The sequence below is a fragment of the Aquarana catesbeiana genome, linkage group LG01 (assembly GCF_042186555.1).
Source record: "Aquarana catesbeiana isolate 2022-GZ linkage group LG01, ASM4218655v1, whole genome shotgun sequence".
Taxonomy (NCBI): Eukaryota; Metazoa; Chordata; class Amphibia; order Anura; family Ranidae; genus Aquarana; species Aquarana catesbeiana.
Window position 1 is genome coordinate 900,107,889 of NC_133324.1, and position 23,458 is coordinate 900,131,346.

The 23,458-nt window shown below is 41.3% G+C and overlaps 1 protein-coding gene across 6 annotated transcripts in view; it reads right to left on the bottom strand.

The window, feature by feature from the left end:
- FGFRL1 (fibroblast growth factor receptor like 1) overlaps positions 1 to 23,458 on the bottom strand; it is a 229,521-nt gene that overhangs the window by 75,221 nt on the left and 130,842 nt on the right. The window lies entirely within an intron of this gene.

A 23,458-nucleotide genomic window follows, 5' to 3' on the forward strand; every position in this document is an offset into this window, starting at 1 on the left:
TAGACAGGATCGCTAGAGTAACGTGGCCCTAAATTCACTTACAAAGGAAAGGAAAAGGGGGGTCCGAAACCTGGCTGTGCTGTCTGGCAGGGGTGCCTGGATCACAAGACTGGCTGAAAAGACTTACAAAGGCTTTGGCAGGTAAAGCAGCTCACAAAACTGTATTTTAATTGTGTATGTAGCTGTCTGTTCAGAATTCATCTCGACACTGACAGAACCGGCTTAAACAGATTAGTTTATCCGATTAGCAAACTGCTGCACGCCAATGCCCTTTGGTGATACATTTCCTATAAGCAATAACACAGAACACTGTCTATATAGGATTGCTTGGTGTGTGTAGTTGTTTGCAGGGGCATTGCTGAAAACAGCAGAGATTACCAAGATGTGAACAATTATGTGATTCAGACTTGAAGCTTTTAAATGCAAAAGCTTAGTAAAAATTGTAAGAAGTTGTCATTAATAAGTAACATGACTTGTCAGGCAAGATGGACCACTTGATGCTTATCTGCTGCCTGTATTCTAATATCTCTACCATCCTACAACAAACAATTCAGGCACAGCCTGAGCACATATGAAACTAAAACTCCCCCCTCCAGAGCCCTTCATTGGACCTTCCTGTATCTTTACAAGTCTGCATACAAATAAATACCTGAGCCCTGGTTCACACCAGTGCGGCTTTAAAATCAGGCTACTTGAGCGCGATTTCAAAGCCGCTGATCAGTGCAATTTTGATGTGCCATTTCATTGCAGCTTGCAACTTCATTTAACAGAAGCCAATGCAAGTCGCAATTAAATCGCAAAAAAAAAAAAGTGGTGCAGGAACCTTTTCAGTGTTGCAACTATTTGAATGAGGTTTAACCTTAAAACTACGTAAAGGGTTCTTTACTGTAAGAGCGGCAAGGATGTGGCGGTGGTCTCAGCGGGGAGCATCGATAGTTTCAAGAAACTATTAGATAATCACCTGAACGACCACAACATACAGGGATATGTAATGTAATACTGACACATAATCACACACATAGGTTGGACTTGATGGACTTGTGTCTTTTATCAACCTCACCTACTATGTAATTATGAATGGTTCCATTGCTAGCAATAGGGTGCGACTTTTCCTGCGATTTTGAACTGTCAAATCACATGACATATCGCACTGGTGTGAATCAGGGCTAATGTGTCACAATATGCAACCACAGTATCATTTTTTTTTTTTAAGAAAAGCTCCTCCTTTTATCATCTAAAAGACATTGTGAGCTCCAGTCCAGTGACTTTGGCTGAGATCATGTCTTCAGTCTGCTGCAGGACCAGGGAAGCACGTTCTCAGTCTCCTCTTCCCCAGTGATCAGACTGCAACATTATAACAAGGAGAGAGGCTGAAGCAGGGGCTGATCTATCTCAGCCAAGACATGTACAGGCACCAGGACTTACATGATTGTTTCATCTCTGACCCAGCATCTCAGTTAAAGTGGATGTAAACCCGATTCATTATTATTATTATACAGGATTTATATAGCGCCAACAGTTTACACAGAGCTTTACAATATAAAAGGGAGACAATACAGTTATAATACAATAAAATACAAGAGGATTAAGAGGGCCCTGCTCAGAAGAGCTTACAATCTAATAGGGAGTCATGAAATTTGACATACAGTGGAACCTTGGTTTACGAGTAAAGCGGTTAACAAGCGTTTTGAAAGACGAGCAACTTTTTTTTCTAAATTCTGACTCAGTTTGCGAGTGTTGTCTCGCAAAACGAGCAGAATTCAAGCTAACGGGTGGTGCAGTACCACATTTGGTCAGAGGTGCGGGGGCGCGAGAACACTCGGAACGGTTCGGAGCTGTTCGGAAATACTCGGAAACACTCAGAAATACTCCCTTCCTGAGTGTTTCCAAGCCTTTCTGAGTTCAGCTGAGCTGTTCCCGAGCATTTCTGAGGCTCTGTGGCGCCCCCCCCACCTCTGGCCACATGCAGTATTGCATGTAATAGAAGTCAATGCGGAACGAATTATACAAGCATTCTCCTGGAACGGATTATGCTCGTAATCCAAGGTTCCACTGTATATCTGTAGTGTTTACTTATCTCTTTCCAAAGCCCTAAGTCCCGTGTCTTTTTGCTGTTTCGTTCCTCTGTTATGAGCATCCTTTAAAAAAAAAGGCTTACCCCACTGGGGCATACAGAAGCGTAAAAAGGTTGGGTTGTTAAAGAGTTTCGGTCATAATGATGTTATCAGGTGACTAGAGGACAATATGGAGGCAAGCACGACATTCAATATATGCTAAAATCTTCACCACTGAACAGTTCAGTCCAGTCTATCTCAACCAGAGTTATTTTGGAAGTTACTAGGAGATCTTTGAGAAGAGAGCCGTGACAGACGGATCTCCTGTCTACACTGACCACCAATGTAAGGGGCCTCCTCTACACTGACCATCACAGTATGGGGTACCTACAATTTTCAATTCATTATTTGTTTAATTTGAAATTTACCTAAACCAATTCTGTATTCTTTTATTTAAAACCCCCTTCCACCCACTGATCACGTGAATGTCCTGTGAGCTGTAGATATAATTTTTCAAGAGAAAAACTCACCCAAGCTCTACCGCTATATAGTATAGTTGGTGTGTAGAGTAGTCGGTGCTCTAGCTAATTAAGCTCACAAAAGATCGAAAGAAAGTACAGGCCGGCAACGCGACAGCTTCTCCATAGAAAATATTTATTTAAGCATTACAGCAATAACATCATCCAAAAATGTTGATGCGTTTCGGCCTTAGGCCTTCATCAAAAGCAAGATATAATTGTAGATATGTATGTATATGTATATGTAGATATCATTTTTAGTTGGGTTTCCTGAGACCTAAAAACATTTGTAAAGGTTGGAGTAATTCCCTATAATATTTTATACATTAGGTTATTTATAATGTGGCTGGCTGTGCAATTCAGTAATATGCCCACATTTTCAAGGGTTCCTCGGTGGTAAAAAGGTTTAGAAGGTCTGGTCCAGATGCTGGTTATCCCTCACATTCCTGGTTCATAGCATTATTAGTATTTTATTATTTCTACCAGGAAAGGTGTTGTTATTTGTGAACAGTTTCAAATCTTCATAGAGCTGATTACCATGCAGACAAGGCAGGAATATCTTGCCGGATGGAATCTTTTCTTAAGAAACCAAGTCATTTGCACTATTATTTCCAAAAGGTGGAGGACATCCAAAAGTGTAGTGTTTGCATATTCCAGGTATGTGGGACTCTGTTCTTATAAATTTCATCCTGTCCTCTGTGTAGTAATACTTTCTGAATTTCCAGTCAGAAATTACAAAATGGCGAATGTAGACGGAGAGCTGTTTGGAAAGGCTAAACACAAACACTTGGACTCTTTTACAGGATTGTGAAGGAGCCATCTCACGGTTGTGTTAGATTCCTTGGATTTCTTAGCAGAGAGCACCAGGGAGTTTTAGTAATTCTAAGCTGCATGCCATGTTTGTCTACCTTTTTTTTTTTTTTTTTTGCTGCCCTTATTGTCTGCCTCCTTCCTAATTCACCATCCTATGCTTTTCCTTAGTAGGTCCTCAACTTCCTATACAAGGAAAAGTAGATACAGTGGAACCTCGGATTGGGAGTAACACGGTTAACGAGCGTTTCACAATGCGAGTACTGTATTTTTAAAAATCGTAACTCGGTTTGCGAGTGTTGTCTCGCAAAACGAGCACGATTCAGGCCAAAGCGGTGTGCAGTACCGCTTTTGGCCTGAGGTGGGGGGGCGCCGGAGCTGAGCAGAGCTAAACGTCACGTTCGGAAATGTACGGAAAGACCCGAGTACAGCATGGCTGTCCTTGGCAAATCTCGGGCGGGAAGTCTTTCCGAGGTTTGCCGAGGTCAGCCGAAGTGTATTTGCGCCTTTTCGGACGTTTCTGAGGCTCTCTGGCGCCCCCGCCTCTGGCCGCATGTGGTATTGCATCCCATTGAAGTCAATGCGGAATGAATTGCTTTCGTTTCCATTGACTTCAATGGGAAAACTTGCTTTGATATCCCAGTACTTTGGATTACGAGCATAATCCTGGAACAGATTATGCTCGTAATCAGAGGTTCCACTGTACCATGTCCTGGAGCATAGACAATGAAATGTCCATTAAAAACCTCTCTCTTTTCCCTTCAACTACCATGATCGTGTTGCTATCTATGGTCTACTTCAAACCGAATCTTACTTTTCTGAGGCACTGTGGGGGAGATTTACTAAAACTGGAGCACTTAGAATCTGGTGCAGCTGTGCATGGTAGCCAATCAGCTTCGAACTTCAGCTTGTTCAATTAAGCTTTGGCAATAAAACCTGGAATCGGATTGGCTACTATGCAGACCTGAACCAGATTTTGCACTTTCCAGTTCTAGTAAATAACCCCCCATGAGTACCAGGATTGCATTAGCCACTCAGCAGAGGGGGTGATTTACTAAAGGCAAATTCACTTTGCACTACAAGTGCAAAGTGCACTTAAAATTGCACTTGGAAGTGCAGTCGCTGTAGATCTGAGGGGGACATGCAAGGAAAATAAAAAACAGCATTTTAGCTTGAAGATGATTGGATACTAAAATCAGCAGAGCTTCCCCTCATTTCAGATCTACCCCTCAGATCTACAGCGACTGCACTTCCAAGTCTTTCAGTGAAATTTCAAGTGCACTTTGCACTTGTAGTTTGCACTTATAGTGCAAAGTGGATTTGCCTTTCGTAAATAACCCCCAGAGTGTTATGTTAATGAGGTCTGCCATAGGAGGCTTTTTTTTTTTTACATATTAGGGCCAATTTAGACATTTAGCACAGAAAACAAGATAAAGCTCTTTTTATAAAGAAAGTATTGAAGCCAGAGTCTGGCAACTAGCAATTTTAGCAAATTTAGAAAAATGTCAATGATGGCAACTGCTATATTCTTCTTAGAAAAAATTTACTTTCTACCTGTGGCACATTTTATCTCTGCTCATATTAATTTACATGGAGACATGCAAATTGTGGGATTTCAAATGCATTAAAATGGACCTGTATCCTACATAAAAGCAACCCAATAATGCAACAATCACTGCATTGTGGAAGGTGGGAGACATTTTCCAGTCCACCTAGAAACTCTGAAGGTGACATTAGAAGTAAGCAGGGGGCATCAGAACACAACCATTTATTTTAGTTATTACAGGTACTTATATAGCATCCTCAATTTATGCAGCGCTTTATGGCATTACCTGCCTGGAGTTTGCATGTTCTCCCTGTACATGTGTGGGTTTCCTTCAGGTACTCCAATTTCCTCTTTGAGGGCAAAGGCCGATGTAAATGAACCAATTATTTATTTACTTATTACAGGTACCATCAATTCACGCAGCTCTTTACACATTTATTGTACATTCACATCACTCCCTGCCCTCAAGGAGCTTACAATCTAAAGTCCCTAACTCACATTCATACATACACATGCTAGGGCCAATTTAAGCCGGAGCCAATTAACCTACCAGCATGTCTTTGGTGTGTGGGAGGAAACCAGAGTACCAGTAGGAACCCACGCATGCACAGGGAGAACATGCAAGCTCCAAGTAGGTGATGCAGTAAAGCGCTGCATAAACTGACGCCGCTATATAAGCACCTGTAATAAATAAAATAAATACAGTTTTTATCGGCGTATAACACGCACCTTTTTCCCCTTAAAATCAGGGAAAAATCGTGGGTGCGTGTTATACGACGAACCGCTGCCTCAGAGGGGAAGGAGGGAACGAGCGCCGCCGAAATAGACAGAGCCGAGTGTACTGTGCACTCGGCTAGGCTCGGCTCCGCTCGCAGTCACACCCAGTCCCACCTCCTAGCATTTACGTCCCGCCATTGGACCGGTGTTGTGTCCATCACAGGAGCCGGGCCAAGGGGCTGGACTGGACTGGACTGGACTGCAAGACGAGCCGAGAGGAGCCGAGTACACAGGACATCCGGCTCTATCTCATTCCCTCCTAAATTGAGTACCACTTACAATTTAAAAAGGATCATGCTGCAATTTTGGGCAAGGCTGCAGATGGACACTGTTGGGCAAGGCTGCAGATGGACACTAATCATTCTGCAATGATGGGCAAGGCTGCAGATGGACACTGATAAGGCTGCATGGATGGGCATTTAAAAATTTTTTTTCCCTTAAACCTCCCTCCTAAAAGTTTTTTTCCTTAAAGTTTTTTTCCTCCTAAACTTGGAGTGCGTGTTATACGCTGGCATGTGTTATACGCCGATAAATTCGGTAAGTAAATGGCTGTGTTCTGATGCCCCCTGCTCACAGAGTTTCTACGTGGACTGCAAAATGGCTTCCACCTTCCACAATGCAGTGATTGTTGCCTGCTACCACACCTCTGCATTACACTCTTTACAGTACTGTACTGCACTGTACAGAGTTGCATTAATTTGTTGCTTTTACGTAGGATACAAGTGGATTTTAATGCATCTGAAATCCCACCATTTGCCGCGATATATTTGAAAACATTACAAACGACTGAGACTGTTCTGAAGCTGTGTAAATCATCAAGGTCCACAATGACTAGTTTAGCTCTAAATGCGCACAGCTCAGACACTATAAATTACGCCATATCTCAAGTATTTTTCAGTGCAGTGAGTTGATACTTTAGAAACACTATTTGTCCTTGAGGCCAACAGTCTGCGACTATCGATGTGTGTCTGATATGCTATATTTGCAAAAACAAGACTCAAGGCTCATGTTTTTTGAAGGGCAAAATGATTAAGACCATACATTATGTGACAAAAATAGTGGTTCATTCTAAAAGTAACCTTTGGCCATGACCTTATAACAGTCAACAAAGACTTTATTATAAGCACAGATGAAGAAGGTGGTGGCACCTTAGATACCTTGTCCAGTATTTCCGAATAAAGGGTAAAAAAATACTGCGAAGGATACCCTTCTTTTTTTTTTTAAATATATTCTTATTTTCTTCCATTTATTTTAATGGATGGAAAAAAACTGTTGTCTATTCTGCTGAATCTTTAACTGCCTATTTAATTAAATTTCCTTGTTTTTATGGAGGAACTGCAAATGGAAAAAAATGTAACTCAATAGGAATGAGGTGCTAGGGATTAGTCTGAAAGTCTGAAACCCCTCGGCTCCATTGTACATTGTTCCTAATATACTCAGACACTAGGACACAAAATGTATTCATAGGAAAAACATAATGGTCCAGCACTATGGATTAATGCATTGGCAAGTCTAGCCGGGAAAGATGTCCATCAGGGATGGTAAGGACTTTCCAGGTACAAAAGGCACAATATGCCTTTAATGGATGCCAGAGGGCTCTGACATTTTGAATGTGTTCAGTGGCTACGTGCCATAGATGTTTGCTGGCCCGTAACTCACTGGCCCATTGCAACCCATAAGAAAGCACCTTTCCTGGTTATACTAGAGCCGTAGAACACTTAAGGGTCTGCTTCCCTGTTTCCATCAGCACTCACTTTAAAAATCTTCAGGAATTCAAAAACCTCTTGAAGCACATCAAATGCAGGTCAAAGGGAGGTTGTTGACTTCATATGCACCTATCAACGAATTCTGAATAATCTCAGAAGGCTCTCAACCTGATGAAAACAACACAAGCCTGAATTCTGGATTGATTTGGACGAGGCTTCCCATCACTGTTTTTATAAAGGCTTTTATTCATCAGTTATTTAAAAGGAAAACTTTCCTCATTCATCAGTGTCATTTCTACACTTCAGTTCCCAGCTCCACCATCCTGTTACAGCCATTATTAGAAAGTCCGAACAATCATATAGATGCTACTTTGTCCCGCTATATCCTGTGACTGTAATATCGGTGCCCAGGCTAAGGCAGATGAAGCCCCGTCCCAATCAATCCACAAAGAAAGCCGGCACCACCGTACATCCTCTTCAAGCATAGGCTTTATTAAGTGACTAACAGGTGCAAAATGGTCATGATTAAGGTAATTATTGGCTGAAACGCGTCAACATTTTGTGGCTGTTTCTGTGCATACTCATTGAATAAAGCCAATGCTTGTAGAGGATATACTGTGGTGCCAGATTTCTTTGTTGATTTTTAGAAAGTCCCCTTGCCAATTTCTGGGTGCAAGACTTATAGCAATTACCCAGTGTAGATAAATGGTCAGCACACCAGAGCCAAAGCCACCAAGGTTTCAGGTACACAAGGTAACCAATATAAGATGTGTCCCTCAAACTTTGGTGGTTTTCTGCGGATGTGCTGACCATAAGATATATATATCTGTCACCTAGAAAAGGGGGGCCTATGTGTCCTTGAACATTTTGGTGATTTGTGACTGGTGTGCTGACCATAAGAAAGATACATATACAGTATACAACCGTCACCTTGTGAAAGGGGCCTGTATGTCCCCAAAAGGTTCACGTTATAATAACCTGACAAGAAGTGGGGTGAAGCCTCCTTAAACAGAACACAGAATGCAATAAACCAGACAAAATTTCATACATTCCCAAATACAGGGGCTTTAAAGGGAATTCTTGCTACTAAAATCATCAAAAGATTCTAAGAACTTGTAGGTGACTGAACCCACCAGGACCCAACTATACCTAAAAAAAATGCTTCTGTGTGTTTTACCAAAAATGCAGCACCTATCACAAATACTGTATATAATTCAGCTAAATTTGGCATTACACATCACATTAGCAGCTGACTCTTACCTTAACTCTTATCTTAACTTGGCGTATTTATTGAAGGCCTCCTTGGACTTGGCAAATTCATTGAAGGTCTCCTTGTATTACTAAGGGCTTTCCATGGCAACCTTGAACATGGCTGTTCGAATTAAGGTTAGCCAAGCATTCCGGCATGGGCAGCACCTTATAATTTATAAAAATAGATACTGGCAGCAGTGGTGCATGCTGGCCCTCGTTAACAAATATATCAGGATGTGGGCGGTTAAGTACATTAATCTGTCATCGTCAGTGAGGGTAAAGGGTCATCATTCACCTTCCTCAGTAAAGGCCCTGTGCCTAATCTTTGGCCCGGGAGTTGAGAACAAAGTAGGCCTTTTTCAAATACTTCACTGCTTAGATGGAAGTTTGCGAGGAACTTAATGTCTTTAGCAGCCCTCGCTGAAAGCAGAGTCTAGTTTTTCAGAGCTCTCGGGACTTTGAGTCTGGAGTCTTCTTTTCCGAATATTTTGCCAGAGAAATGCTTTCAGCCCCCATTTTAACTCTGAAATGGCCCTTTGCTGAGCTGTGTGTACATTTGCAAAATCCACATTTCTAAAAGATTTTTATTCAAGTGGACGGTTCAAATAATACAGTCTTTTTTTCTCCAGAATCAAGAAATGTTATGCTTAAAAAAAGCTTTTTTAAGCAAGGCAAATATATTTTTTTTACATGGCAAAATACCATAGAACTCAAGGAAAGGGTCCAAAAGCTAGCCTTCAGAATGATGCTGGAATATAGATAATAAGTAAATATAGGCAAAAAATATTCACTTTAAGGCTGAACTCTGGGCAGACAAAAAAAAAGACAAATTAATGCAGCTCTGTACATCCTTATCGTGTATCTAAACTCCCCCCCCAAAAAAAATTTAATATATTGCAGCTTACCAGTCCTTAGATGTGGTGGCTGCATTAGAATTTCTGTATTTAGACTCTTTTCATTTATTTTTACCTGAGGATCCTGCCAATAACACACTTCCTGTCCAAGGGTGACAACGTTCACTCCTGATACTGTATCTATGCAACAGCAGGGTTGTCACTCTAGGACAGGACTGCAGAACACCTTCCCTCTCCTATTCTATTTAACAAAAGGGTAGATTGTTCTGTAATTCACAGAGAGAACTGGGAACAATGATAACAGTCAGCAGTCAGCTGAGACAGAGAACATAATAAGTAATCAGCTCACAAGATTTCTGGCAGGATCAACAGGTATTTTGCACTTATAGAATAGATATAACAAAATACTGTTTGTGTTATATTTAACAGACCAAAAGAGAGCAAATAGGACAAGTTTATAGTATGGGTGTTAATGCACTTTAAATGTGTTTTTGTAAATGCAAAGGGATTGATAAGTACTGATTTAGATTGATAAGTACTGATGGTCTCACTAATCCCTAATAGAATAAAAAAAGACATAAAGTGGGGGTCCGATTCACACAGGTATTGGACATGTTTACGCTCTTATCTATTAGAACTATATGAATAAGATGGTAAACGGACAAAAAGACAACTCATTATTGAGTCCCAAGGGGGGGGAACCAAACGCAAAATGGTTGTTGGCTCTAGAGAGGATGACCCCCAGGTAATAAAGCAGAGCTAAGAGGTGACAGACCATGCACCATGCCTTTGATCAGAAAAACAAATGTATGGAATGGAAGACACGCACAGATAAGACAACAAGAAAACATGTGCGAGTCCTTTGATCTCCAACTTGCCAGGGGAAGGAGAAGGAACATGTTGCCCAGTTCCAGCACATGGCATCAATGAACTCTATGAATGGTTAGCAGCTGGGCAGCAGGGGCAGAATTAGGGCTGGAACTATAATTAAATAAAGGATGAACGGATAGGGCCTAACTTCAAGGTCAACTGATAACAGCCACACAGACACAGTGGCACCATCCAAATATTCCAAGGGGCAGAAACCACTCCAGCCCACTAAAAAAAAAAGTCAATCTCCTTTTCTAGAGGATGCCTACATTATCATAATTTGAGAATGTGGCCTTTAGCAGGAAAAAAAAAAAAGAGAAAATTCAGCAAAATCCAATTGGAAAGCTCATTCAAAGTCTAAAAAGTCACATGGAGACACTTTGACCAGCAATATCTCATTTGTAACATGCCGTACTTGTAACCCACTTTTCTTCATTTCTTGGTTAATTTAATTACTTTCCTTCTTGTCATGATTCTTCAATTTGCTGTAGCCTTCAGGCTCTACCTACATTTCCAAATTGTGATGCATTCCATGAATGATCTGCTCAAACAATGAGCCCCTCTGTGTATAAAACAAAGCCACTGCCAGATTATCTCTTAACAAAATTTTAGTTTTAGTTAGTTCAGAAGACCTGTCAGGCTTTATAGCTGTCTGGGTCCCCGCACTGTTTGTCCTGGTGGCCAATGTTGCTGTAAAAGTGATGGGAAACTCAATATTTTGGGAGAAGGTAAAGAGACATCTTCCATTGGGGGCACCCGTTCCAGTAACAACTGTTGAAGGTTCTGTATTTCCTGGTGGCTACTGGATTCTCACAGCTTGCACCCAATCCAATCTCCCATCAGATGCAGTCACTGTTCAGCCAATCATTTTCATCCCAGCTACTTTGAGAAAAGTCAATTAAAAAAATCCACTTTTGTCAAGCTAGTTGGTGCCGACAACGACATCCATTGGTCAAACATTCAGCTGATTTAGCAGAAATTGGCCGAAATATAAAGCTTATGAAAACCCAACATTTCATATTTCTAATATTTGCATCCTTTACATAGTACTTGTATGAAAAAGTATTCTGTTCTCTTTGTATTGCACACAGTGGTCAGTTCTCTAGCTGTGCTGGGAACTCAGCCTGCTCTCCTCCAATAATCAGACTTCTGCTGACACGCCCCCCCCCCCCTCTGCACGGCCATTCACAGGGAAGTTCAGTGTTCTGTAGTTTTTCTCACCCCAGCCCTCTGTTCTGTGTATTAAGTGCTTAGAGGGTATGTGATCACTTATAAAACAGGAAATAAAAAAATGATTAACAGTGGAACCTTGGATTACGAGAATAATCCGTTCCAGGAGAATGCTTGTAATCCAAAGCACTCGCATATCAAACTGAGTTTCCCCAAAGAAGTCAATGGAAACAAAGATAATTCATTCCCATTCACTTCTATTTCATGCAATACCGCATGTGGTCGAGGTGGGGGTGGGGTGGGGGGGGGCGCTGGAGAGCTTCGTAAATACTCGGGGACAGCTCGGCTGAACTCGGAAAGGCTCGGAAACACTCGGGAACTGAGTATTTCCGAGTATTTCCGAACGGCTCCGAACTGTTCCGAGTGTCCCCGGCGTCCCCGCACCTCTGGTCAAATGTGGTACTGCGCTGCCCATTAGCTTGAATTCTGCTTTTTGCGAGACAACACTCGCAAACAGAGTCAGATTTTTTTTAAAAAGTTGCTCGCCTTTCAAAACGCTCGTTAACCGCGTTACTCGTAAACCAAGGTTCCACTGTATATATTTTTTTCATATCTATACACAAATTGTTTTGCCTTTCATTTCTACTTAATGGGTTGTTTTACAAGGTGAGGGTTAACATATACTTTAAGCAATCTATAGCAGCATTTCTCCTCACTTTGGAGAGATTTTCTCTGACTTTCTGTTGTGTCTTTGTAAGAAGAAGTGAAGGGAAATCTCTCTAATGAGATGCAAACAGCAAAAACAAACAACCAAAAAAAAAATAAAACAGTCAGGATTTCAACCATTCCCTAACTCTACCTAAAACAAAACAAAATAATTTTGGCTGTTGCTCACTAATGCTAGCTCATGGTTGGCCTGCTTTGGTGACACACACCCCACTATGAGTAAAGCTGGATACACATGGGCCAAAAATCGGATGAAAGCCGTCAGTTTGGCAGGAACTGGCTTACTCTTGGTCCGTGTGTACAGCTGTCTGTTTTACAAGAGTTGGTCTTACGACTGGCTTCTGTTGAACGGGCATGCTCAAAAACCAACATCGGATCAGCGCTGGCAGCCATTGGCTGATCAGTGTGTTCTGGCGGTGGGACAATCAATCTGAGATTGCAGCACTAACACTGCTGGAGTTAGAACAACAATCTCTCATATTTTTCTCATTCTGCTCACTGGGTTGAACGGAAAAAAAACATCTAGTGTGTACCCAGCTTAAAGTGGTTGTAAAAGTTTTTTTTAATCTTAATGCATTCTATGCATTAAGATAAAAAACCTTCTGTGTGCAGCAGCCCCTCTCAGCCCCCCTAATACTTACCTGAGCCCCATATAGATCCATCGATGTTGCAGGAGTGTCTTGTTTGCCTGGAACTGCCCTTCTTATTGGCTGAGACAGCAGCGCGGTGCCATTGGCTCCCGCTGCTGTCAATCAAACTCAGTTAACCAATCAGGAGAGAGAGTGGACAGGGCTGAATCACACCTCCGCGTGTCTGAATAGACACACGGAGCTGTATCTCTGCTCGGGTGCCCCGATAGCAAGCTGCTTGCTGTAGGGGCACTCAACAGGAGGGAGGGGCCAGGAACTCCTGCCAGGGACCCGAAAAGAGGAGGATCCAGGCTGCCCTGTGCAAAACCAACTGCAGAGAGCAGGCAAGCATAACATGTTTGTTATTTTAATAAAAAAATAAAAAATAAAAAAACGAGACTTTACAATAACTTTAAGAGGGACCGAAAAATAAAACTCCATAACAAGATACTAAAAGATTATATTTGTTACTATATTACTGTATTGCTATGCGCTTTGTTTGATGTGCCTTCACATTCAATTTAAAATCACTGCTCAGCCAGCAAAATTTACACAGCAATATCCATCCATTATGTGCCTGTATTCTAGATCAAGTGAAGACAAACGAATAGATCATTTGTGATTGAATATTGAGGTTTACATAATTGAGTTAGCCCGGAACACACAACTTAATAGGAAACATGCTTATTTCCTCCCAGTCCCTAAGGGAAGTCGTATTTGAGAGTCATTCAAGAAAGGACAGGACAGAAAAGTCATCATAACGTCCAGGCGTAGGCTTTTAAACCTCTGAGGCCTACTATTTCTTCCACAATGCTTTTGTTACTTACATTTTTTTTTTTTGTTGTTCTTTTGAACTCTGCTTTATTTTATTTTATTTTTCACCATTTGCAGAAGTGTATTGTTGTTGGTTAGGAGACAGTTTCCTCTCCCTGAACTTGTAATTTCAGTTCTTGTATAGTAATTGGCATTCCAAATCTTGTGGTAAGCCACAAAGCCTGTTAAACGCTACTACTGGTTACACGCTACATGCTTTGTTCTCCGAAGTCACTGCCCATTTCATTAAAGTGCTTTGTGTGAAAATCAGAGGATTTTTTTTTTTACAGAGATGGGAAGGTGGGTAAGAGCTTTCTTACTGTGCCCACACATAATACAATCCCACTGTAAGATTTCCTTTCTTATATACATAGTTACATAGAAGGTGAGGTCGAAAAAAGACACAAAGTCCATCAAGTCCAACCTATAATACACAATTTATAAAGCACCAACATTTTACAATATAAACAAAGGCAATACAGTTACAATATTTATTCTAAAGGGGTTGTAAACCCTCGTGTTTTTTCACCTTAATACATCCTAAGCATTAAGGTGAAAAAAACACCTGGCAGTGACCGGCCCCCCCACCCCGTTTTACTTACCTGAGCCCTGTATTTTCGTTGGTGGAGACGCACTGTCCCTCTCTCCACGGGGTCTCAACTCTTGATTGGATAGCTTGATAGCAGCGCAGCCATTGGCTCCCGCTGCTGTCAATCAATTTCAATGACGTGGAGGCCGGGGGGGCGGGGCCGAGTTAAGGTTAAAAAAGGTTGAAAAGGTTATAATTTTTTCTCAATCTTTTTATTAATTTACATTTTTTAAAATTATGAGCTATAATACATTTGAGCAATCCTATGCAGGCAATAAAGGTGGGAAGAAGAGGTGAGGATAAAACAGTCCCAATACCAGTTGTTGTTTTTTTTTTGGGGGGGGGGGGGTGAAGGGGCAGGATAAGTCTACTATCCAAGAAGATATTCCTGGAACCCCGAGGTTCCTTCAGAATTTGATAGGGGTTCTTTGAAGAAAGAGCAGTAGCAATTTCATCTCCTTCCTACACTGACCACCAAAGTAAGTGGTCACTACAAAGTTCAATGTATTTTTTCTGTTAGACTATAAATGTGAATCATTTTTGTTATATAGATCAGGGGCGGGAGAGGGACGAGGAGTTAAATACACCCATTTTTAATTCTATTATTTAAAACTCTCTACAAATACTTGTTGGGTGAATATACCTTGAGCTGTAGATATAATTTAAGGGGGTTCTTTGAAACCATTTTTGAGGGGTTCTTCTGGGGTAAAAAGACTGACATAGCATGAAGCTGAAAGAAACTGAGGTTGGGAGGCCGCTTCTGACATACATGAATATCTTTAGGTATCCGTACATATTATGGTAATTTAAATTGTTTATTATTTTCACAATTTTACTAAAATATCGTAAGCTGTGCCCTCTGATTCCTCTTGTATTAAACTGTATTGTCTGCCTTAATTGTGTAAAGCGCCATGCAAACTGCTAGCGCTATATAAACCCTGTACAATAATAATAATGATAATAATAACACAGAGCTCTTTTTAAACAACTCTAATTTTTAGTTAGCATGATGTCATAAGCCTAGGCTAATGACCAGATAAGAAACAGGAAGTTGGCTGTATAAGGTATTTACTGGCAGAAAAAAAAAAATTACTATCCAAAGTTAAAACAACAAGGGCAGAAGATTTAATAGATGGAGAGTTGAAAAAATGACTGAAGTTCTGCTTTAACTAAAATAATTGCATTTCCATGTTCTGTGTACTGTGGAGGACCAGATGTAGTAAAAGCAGGGTACTGGGTTTAGTAACACAGGTTAGGAAGTTTCTGATCACATGAGGTTTGAAAATGTGTAATGTGTGCAAAGATTTTTCTTGATTTGATACTTTTGTCATTGTCAATTTAACATCAATCACACAGGAAACTAAAATCATTTTGTACAGACTTTTTGATTAAAATTTAGTCAAATAGGGAAAAATAGAAAAGTGTGTTGTCAATTGAAAAAAAAAAAAATATATATCAGACTGAAAAATATTCAATGCAATTGTGGCTTAAAATAACTGCTCCTGGTCTCTGAAGCTCTATTCCCCATAATTCTAGTGTCTCAAAAGCGGTTTGATGCCCTCCTGGGGTTTCCATTGGTGAGTTACGCTGTTGTCTATCAAACTCCATCAATTTAGGTTCATCTGGTAGCTTAGCCATTATGAAGTTGCAAAACCTGTGTAACTATGAGACTGTATCTGTCTACGTCTAGATGCTCTGGTTGACACCTCCTGAAGAAGCGACACACGTCGCGAAACTTGTTGAGGAATCGTCTCCACCTGCATCGACTTGTCCCCATCCATCAGATGGGTTTTTTGAGCACATACTTGGTAGCCTCCCTGACGGTATTCCCGAGTGTGGCTCGGGGTTAAATTTCAGCACCATTGGCGGTAACCCAGAGACACATTTGGGATTACATTGCAGGATCCTGGTGCCGTGTTACTTACCTTGTCCCCAGGATCCTCCGAAGCCTCTCTGTGCCAGGCTCCTTTCCCTGCGAGCATCGCAACACACGGGGGCGGAGCCTGGCGGCAAATAAAAAAAAAAAAGTAAAAATCATAACACATACAGTACTGTAATCTTACAGATTACAGTACTGTATGAAATTATTTCACATCCCTTTTGTCCCCAGTGCTTTGTCCAATGCCCTGCATGCAGTTTTATATTATATATAATGTTCTTTCTGCCTGGAAACTGGAGATTGTCCATAGCAACCAAAAAGTGTCCCTTTACGTCAAAAGTGGCTTTAGACCAGCTAGAAAACAGCGATAGTAAATTAGAACACTTGCAGAATTCAGCGATAGTGAATCGTGGGGAAATTTATTTTATTATTATTATATATATATTTTTTTTTAATTATTTACATTTATTTATTATATTATAATTCATGTTTTTGTGGTTCAAACTTCATCATACCCGGGTTATCTACTAGACTCTTGGTGGACAGATATAAGTGTGTTATTGTTAAGAATTACAGGCCTACAATATAAAACGCCAAATTTCCATGCAAAATAATTGTACTGCTTTCAGCACCTAAAATCCGAAATAATCATACCGCCAGGGGGGTTAACCCAATGATATTACTTACAACAATTCTCCACTGTCTTGTTGTGACTGTATTTTATGTATTTTCTTTAATAAATATATTTTTTTTAATACAACTTAAAGCGGGGTTCCACCCAAATTTTGAACAATATCTGTATGTATTCTCTTCCTTGCCTAGATGCTGACATGCCGTTTAAAAAAATTTAAATCGCCGTAATTACCTTTTATTTTTCTATTCTTCTTTGCACTTCCTGGTTCTCCTCCCGTGGGAGTAGGCGTGTTTCTAGCCTCTCCCAGACTCCTGGAAGCTAGTCTCAGGCTTCCCAGGATGCCACTGAGCATGTGCGGGAATGAGCGGTGAATGCTGGGAGCACAGCATTCACCACATCCAGGAAATAAATGCTTGTGGGCTTCAAATGCCCACAATGAAGATGGAAACCGCCTGCAGTGAATAATATAAGTTATTCTTTCTGACGAAATCTGACACAGGCGGACATATTACACACAATATGTGAGTATGTAATGCTGAGAAGAAAAGTTTGTGAATGAACTAAAAAAAAAAAAAAAACGATAGATAGGTGGACCCCCGCTTTAACTTGTCTCCAATTACTGGGTACCGAGTCCCTGCATCATCACAGGCGTTACTGGGTATTTTTGTTTGGAGTAGCCCAGGTTAACCCGTCCCTTTTCCTATTAATATTTTATTAGGACACTGGGAAGCAGTACAAGGTGAAACTTCTAATTTTATGGTAAAATACTCATTTCCAAACTACCGAAAGGTATGTAAGGATTAGTGAGATTAGGTGAGAGCAAGGAATACCCTTCTATAGAAGAAGTCATATAGTCTCATGTCGGGAACAGCCTTGTCAGTCGATGTTTGGAACAACTGTCTGCAGTGTCCATAGCACCCAGATGGTGAATGTTCTGGTCATTAAAGGCAACACATGCAGTTCCTAATTCAGACACTGAAAAATGAGTGTTTTAAAAACCCGAATGTAACGGCTCTTCTAGGTTTGTGTTCAGTTTTTACTCCTTCGCCTGTCAAGAAATCAGAACCAACTCAAATGCAGTAAACCATCACAAATCTGCCTTGAGTGCTACCAAAGAAAACAACATTGTGGAGACTTCAGTCTGACAGACGGCTTCACACAGACACTTTCCGCGTGCTTGTGGCTGCCATCAATGCTCCCTTAAGGGTTGTAAAAAAAGGCGAATGGTGCCTTTCAAAATCCTTAGTATTTCATATATAACACAGTCGAACATTGGAAGAAAATAAAAATATCCCCTAAAGAGAACCATGCCAGCCACATGTTACCATCTGATTAAACAAGACTCCTAACAGTGAAAGAAAAGCCTAACTATGTATATTCTTAAAAAAGCCCCCCCCCCCATCTTCCACCTATCCTGCCTAACCTATATAAAAAAAAAAAGATCTGCATACTTAATTTTAAATCCACTTCAGTTTGGTCACATGATCCTGCAGCTCCAGCTTCCCTGCATCGGTGAGCAGCTGCTGCAGGGGAGAGGAGGGAGCACTGACAATGGCTGGGCTATGGGAGCCTATGGGTGATGCGACAGCACCTACAATTCAGAGCCCTTGTTGAGCACTCCTTTACACAATGTAGCTGCAGCATCATGTGACTGGACCCGGAGCAGACTGAAAATAGATAATTATGCAGATCATATTGCTGCTCCTAAAATATGGATCTAAACGCTTAAAGTGAAGTTTCACCCAAAAGTTCAACTTCCGCTCATTGTACTCCCCCCCCCTCCGGTGCCACATTTGGCACCTTTCAGGGGGGAGGGGGGGCAGGATACCTGTCTTTCACAGGTATCCTGTTCCCACTTCCAGGAGCCTCAGCCACAAGTATTGCCGTCACCGCCCAGGCTCCCTCCTCCTCCCTTGGCTGCCGGGCCAGTAGGAGAGAGGAGCAGGGGCCTCGCGAATGCGCAGTAGGGTTCCCGGCGTGAAGCTATAAGTCTTCACTGCCAGGTTCCCTTACCGGCAATGGCGGCGGCAGCACCTGACAGCTGATGGAAACATCAGCTGCGGTGCCGACATCGCTGGACTCCAGGACAGGTAAGTGACCGATTATTAAAAGTCAGCAGCTACAGTGTGTGCAGCTGCTAGCTTTTAATTTTTGCAGGGGTGGGCAGACCTCCGCTTTAACATGCATAGCTACACAGGCTACCTCTGAACTGCATTTAAAAGCATAAAAAAATAAAAAAAATTTCTGGGTGCCTTTTACAGCCGTGTGCATGAGGCCTTAAAACAAAAAAACTAAATTCTACTAGTGTAGGGCCAGCTTAAAGTGTTTGTTACCCCAACATTTCATATACCTGATATGTGGCTGCTGTACCATGTACTTATATGAGAAAGTCTCCTGTTCTCTTTGTATTGCTTCTTATGTGTGAAATCCCTGGTATTCCTGCCAGTCCCTCTGCTTTCCTATCAAAACGAACCACACTAAGCAGAGGAGCACACCATGTTTCTCTAGCTGTGCTGGGAACTTAGTTCTGCTTTCCCCCAATGACCCATCCCCCTGCACAGTCTTTCACTGGGAAGCTCAGTGTACTGCTGCTTCTCCTCCCCCAGATCTTACGTAGCTGAGAACAGAGGGAATGTGATCATTTAAAAAGGTATTTATAATGTTTTTTATATCTATTCACAAATGTTATGCCTTTGGGTTCAATTTTAAACTGAATGGGTTGTTTTACAAGGTGATTGTTTACAATCACAGAAATCACAGCGGGGAGAACAGTCTTTTAGGTACGTATTAAAAGTAAAGAAAAAAAAAATTAAGTTTCTGTACTGAAAAGTAAAAAAAAATATATATGTAGTACATATGTGCAATACATGCACATCTCCCCATGTTTTTTCTCTAAAGACCCTGCAAGAACAAAAAACAAACCAAAAAAATAATAATTTGCCAGTAATGCAATCGGCTCTGTTGTAAACTGACAATAGTGGTGTCAGCTCTGCCCACTGTCCTTTGCTAGACTACGGAATCACTCTTAATAGACTTCTTAAGATAACATAGGGAGTGCTCAAAGGGCACAGAACAGCCCTGAAGAATTTTTTTTGTACTTACCGTTTCAAACAGATATACCAAAATTCTTTCAATGCTATATATTTAAAGTAGATCTTCACCCATAAACAGAAAGTGCCTCCTGCCCACACCTCCACTACCTGTACAGCAGCTTTTTTTATGCCCTTTATTTTAGAAAAAGGGTTTGGTCCCACCTCCAATACACATCATTCACCAAGGTGACATGTACAGTGCCTGCTGTGCCTCCTGGGATATGTATGTTCACAGGGGAGGAGGGGGCGGGCCTAGTGGCGTGTCATCGGGGGGGGGGGGGGTGCACCTACCGAACCCTGAAGAGCTGGCAAGCTGTGGCAGGGCATGAGAGGATCTGAGCAGGACAATGCTGGATCCACTGGATGGGTGAGTATCTTAAAATGTGCATATTTCACCTCCTAGTTAAACGGGGGTTATAAAAAAAAAAGAGGTGGTTGGGTGGAGATCCATTTTAACAGACTCAGCGAGAGCAAATAAGAGAAGTTCATTGTTGGGGTTTACACTTTAAAGAATGTTGATGATCTTCTGGAACTTGAGAGCTATAATACTCACGACTGATGACAACATACACTGAAAGATGTGGTCAGCCATCAATGCTAGGATCCAAAGTGGATCCAAAACTGTTACAGTATTTGCCCCATAGTACTTGTCCAATATACAACCACCTGTAATAACAGTCCTGCATCTAGGACAGGACAAATTTATCAGCTAACAATTTGTTTATCTGCATAACCTGCAGATCTATCGGAGATCTTAAAATTTGCCAGCATTGTGTTTGCAGCAGATCCAGCCCGGTATCAATTAGAGAGGTGGTTGTTTAACATCAGCTTAAACCCTCACTAATGAAATCAGATGGCTTGACCCCTCGCATCCTCCCGGACTTCAAAAGCCAGGACAGAACATAGAGGAGCTTACCCGACCCATCCAGCGTAGATCAATCGCTGGAATCAGACACACTGCCTGAACGCATTACTGGAGCACAAGACTTTGGCATGAAGGCTTCACTTCAAATAAAACCTGTCAATGCAAAAGAAGGTTCACTACTGCATATGTTAGACACACGCAGAGAAATAACAGGTCCAGCCCAGTTGTCGCTGCTCAGAGGGACATAGTGGGAGATGTAATGGATGATTTATAAGAAGCCATTAGGCGTCAAATCATCAAATCTTCTGATAATGGAGCTAGAGGGTTTTAAAGACCTATCATCTGGAATCTCCAAAGGACAAGTGATATTTCAGTTACAAGTGAAGGCTGTACCTGAATCCTGGTGGATTTCTACTTCTTTGGAATTCTCCATAAAATAAAATAAATTGAAAATTGAACATCTACCCCCTGATATTGGCCATTACAAGCCTACAAAGGTGTAAGAAACCATTATTTATCAACTTTTTCAACCTTCTAACCACATAAGAACCCTTGAAATTATTTTGAGGTTTCAGGGAACCCCTGCTAAAACAAATTCATTAGGGGTCAGTGGGCAATATTTCACCATTTGTGGTCAGTGAGAAGAAAGTCGTCCCTTACATTGGTGATCAGAATGCCACCCTTATGCCGTGTACACACGACCGGACTTTTCGACCGGATTGGTCTGACGGAACGAATCCGTCGGACAATCCTACCGTGTGTGGGCTTAATCGGACCTTCAGCTGACTTTTTCAAAGCTGACTTTTTCAAATCTTTCTGACGGACTCGAGTCCGGTCAAAAAATCCGCTCGTCTGTATGCTAGTCCAACTGACAAAAAAGGACGCAAGGGCAGCTATTGGCTACTGGCTATGAACTAATTCTAGTCCCTTCGTACGTCATCACGTTCAAACGAACGGACTTTAGTTCGTTTGTGTGTGCGCAAGTCCGGTCATTCGAAAGTCCGTTGTAACTCCATCGAAAGTCCGTCGGAAAGACCGTCGGACCTTTGATGCTGAAAAGTCCGCTCGTGTGTATGCGGCATTACACAGCTAAAAAGACATTTGTGTCATGTTGCTTTCTCAGGCGACTGGCATTTACCCTGTAACTATGCAGGCATCATCAGAAGAAAGGTCAATCAGCCACAGCTCAAGGAACCCCTGGCAACCTCTCGAAGGATACTAGGTTTTCACACAACCCAGGTTGAGAATGGCTGCCTTAGTATCTATCAAAAAATTACATCAGTTTTGGGTAGAATGATTGTTATGGAATTGTTTCAAAAACAAGTGGAATCTTCTACTGGAATTCCTTCAAAAAAACATTTTTTTTTTTTTGTCTTTGTTGGGGAATTGCACCCTCACTTCCAGTCCTGGCGACAGATGTCTCCAAAAAAAGAAAGTGAAAGGAAATCTCCAAATGGTGACACCAATCCTGGTGACAAGTGCCAAATGATGGGAATTTCTCCAAATTTGGGGATACATCTTCCAACAGACACACGGATGGCAGTACCAACCACTGCCAATGTAAAATAAGATATGAATTTAAAGTGTATGTTTTTTCATTTTTTTAATAGTGTAGGAAAAAGTTAGAAGCCCTGGCAGGATATTAATACTGTTTGTGTCTAACCCTCTCTATTTGTCCCGATCACCACTGCCACCAATAGAAAATGATAGTAATAATTGTCTAGGAGGGGATTCCCTCTCACTTTCCGCTTCTAAAACAGTAAGTGAAGGAAAATCTCTCCAGCCAACAAAATGAAACTCAACAGGTTTTATTCATTTCGTAAGTCTAAACTAAAGAGAAAATTCTACTTTACCGCTGCAATTTGCTTAGGTGGGGTTGATGGCTGATGACACAGGCCTGACAAAGGCTTACTCTGGTCAAATTATCTCCTGACATGTATAAGTACAAAACACAATACACAGTCTATCCAGTAGAGGTATCGGGACTCAACATCTGAAAGCATTCAGAGGGAAATCATTTTTTAGCACTACAAGGCATCGTTTCTGATAGTGATGAGCTATTAACAATGTGCTAGATTTTATTTTAATCTAAAAGACATGGTACTTAACTGCTGGTACACGTGTGGCACATCAGATCCTATGGTTTGTTAAATGAACTATAGACATTTTTTTAGGTCTGGATAGTGTTAGGTTTTGTCAGAGCCCCTCATGGAGATGTTTACCACCACTTCCTGTTATAGCAAGAAGTAAGGGAAAATCTCCCCAATTTTGACAATAGCTCTAACCCTTTTCCTGCTCTATCCAAGGAAAGATACATACACTTTTGCTAGGTTATCACTGACACCAATTGTAACGCCATTCAGGGATCCATTATCAGAGATATAAAACACAGTAATTCAAGACTCCTGCTGAGTTAATCCCTTGATAATGCATTTCCCCACAAAATATACAGTATATCAGAAATTCTATGAATCAGCTCTCTGGGCATCAGGTCTGATACACTTGGCAGCTTTACTCCATAGAATTTTATTGTCGGCTTTTATGAGGTAGGTCTCCAGGTCTTTCCTCAACCTTCCCAAGTGCTCAGGCTTAGGACTGACATGCAGACTGTGATAACACATGTGCATAGCCCATTTGTACACACATACAAGGGTCAATTTAGAAAGGAGCCAATT